Genomic DNA, 2,500 nt, shown 5'->3' on the forward strand with positions numbered 1-2,500 from the left:
ATTGCCATCCTGAAATATAACGGACCAACACACAAAACTATGTGTAACCTTGAACGTTTATGGTCTGGTTAATACAGTTTAGTGAGAATTACTCATAAACATGGATGGCAAAAAGCAATAACAAAGATCTGAGTCACGTCAACTTCGTTCTATCTATAGGCTAGGTATTCAGAGAGCAGTTAGCGGGTATTGAATTTATGCATTTAAATTTAGCCTAAAAAAACCTCATAACATTCGCCAGCCGGATATAACATAACGGCACACAAAACAATGTGGAACCTTAAAATGCTAGTATGAGCCGAGGAGTAAATGGCTCCTTTGCTTGGAAGAATTTAACTGTCACATTAATAGTCAGACGATTCAAGTCTTATAAACGGCTTTGTGATTCTGTTGTAGATCCCTGATTCGAGTCCTGCTGCTGTGTCCTTAATGACATTCTTTCAAATTACTCAGAAGTAAAATGAGCACCTGGTCGCTAACAGCACTGTCTCTGTCAAATATAAAATGTAAGAGCCCTTTAGCGGTTTCATGTCTCGTTCCAAGTGCTAAGTGTAGCCGTTAGCTTGTAAAGCGCTTTGAGTACATTTAGTGGATATTGCTCTTTTTATTATAAACTCGCCTCTAACACGTGCCGCCGCTAGTGTCTGACAATTTTTGACCTGGACATGAAGTCTAAGTCACTCTCCATATCACATAATCAACCAACCATCACAGCAGTTTGGCTCTTACGTCTTACGGCTTTTAAGTCCGTTCCGCCCGTCGACCGGCCATGTGGCGATAAGTACTGACTGATAATTAGATAAACTAAAGGCGTAAATTGAATGAGGGGAGAAAAACCTCGTCATTGTGTCTCAAGGGAGTGACGTCATTTTCCAGGAGGGCCTTGAACTATCTTTTGATCAATACGATTGAGTCAATGAGTCGAGTACGCTTCTATACACGCCATTTCTACTCATTGTTCAAACCCCAAAGTGCTTGATGAGTCGTTAATGTTCGTCTTTTTACCATTCCCAAAATAAGAATGTTATTTAAATTAGATTAGATGGTACACACCTTGAAGCGTATAATAATATATGGAGGAAATGATGAGGATCAAGATGATGATGATGATGATGATGATGATGATGATGATGATGATGATAAGGAGGAGGAAGAAGAGGATGGAAAGCATATTCAACAAAATACAATCATAACAAAAAAAAAAACTGTAATTGCGCCTAAATGGAATAATGTCACGTCCTATATGTCAAGTGTTGTTCTTGGCTTGAGTGCCATTGTAAAGCGATTCGAGCACATTTTGTGAAAATTGCTCTGTAATAACAGTTCATGTTTTTTGTTTGTTTGTTAATATCTGTTTCAATACGCGTACATGCACCGTGTACGAACGGTTTCAATGAGGGTTCGTGAGAGAACAAGAATTATGGCATCTCTTCCTAGTCGTGACCATTTGAGAGTTCAGTAAGTGCAATGTTCTTGATAACCAGCGCACTGCGAAATCTTGTTTGGCCTATCCTCCTTTACCATAGATTAATTCTACAATAATATTATACATATTATATACATACAAATAGCTGGGGCTTCAAAGCAAGGTGTATTATGAGCACGTGACCAATAGAGGCCCCATAGTATTTGTGATGATGGACGGAATGGCAAGGAGGTGTTACAACGACCGTGACAAGTCAATGGGACCATATATCTCGTATTTCATCCGTGCATGACGAGTTTTTGACTTTACTCTTGACCGTAGTGGGTTTGATCAGCAGGGACCCTACCTACATACCAACTCCTTCTGATGTTTATTGATGAATACTGGGTGGGCTTTGCTGGATTGAGGACGTTTATATTATCGTATACTTCAGATGTTTCTTCACACAACCCTCCTCTTCTTTCATCTACTCCTTCTCATCATTTACACCAGCCTCCTTCCCGACATATTATTATCCTATATTCATACATCCAACATCAAACTCTCGTCCTCATCCTTTTCATCATCGTCGTTGTCGTCGTCGTCGTCATCATCATCATTATCATCTTAATTTTTATTCATAATATTATTGTCCCTCTCCTCCTCCTCCTCCTCCTCCTCCTCCTCCTCCTCCTCCTCCTCCTCTCTCTCTCTCCTCCTTCTTCTTCTTCTTCTTCTTCTTCTTCTTCTTCTTCTTCTTCTTCTTCTTCTTCTTCTTCTTCTTCTTCTTCTTCTTCTTCATCACCATCTTCTCCTTTCTCCTTATCTCAAGATCTCCTTTCCTTGATCAAGTCGTTTCAGCTCTTCGAGTCTGAATCCATTCCAATTCCACACTCTACACATCTACCTAACAGCCTTGCGTCATCACATCGCACTGCATCACACATCCAAAAGATAGAATCATCGGGATAATCTCCAAGGACCGGTCTGTACTTTCTCAACTCGACACCCACGGGACTTTCTGAGTCTGGGACTGTCAGATTCCAATTCTTTCAGACAACCAACCAAGCTCTTTAATTACATGCCACACTTATC

General features: G+C 40.2%; 1 protein-coding gene across 5 annotated transcripts in view; it reads right to left on the reverse strand.

Annotated features, from left to right (window-relative positions):
- The window catches only part of LOC144972678 (rab11 family-interacting protein 4B-like), a 113,847-nt gene that overhangs the window by 10,954 nt on the left and 100,393 nt on the right, over positions 1 to 2,500 (reverse strand). The gene's annotated exons all lie outside the window — the stretch shown is intronic.

This window comes from Berghia stephanieae, chromosome 5, assembly GCF_034508935.2.
Source record: "Berghia stephanieae isolate SIO BIC M18660-M18661 chromosome 5, UCSD_Bste_1.3, whole genome shotgun sequence".
NCBI classification, from domain to species: domain Eukaryota; kingdom Metazoa; phylum Mollusca; class Gastropoda; order Nudibranchia; family Aeolidiidae; genus Berghia; species Berghia stephanieae.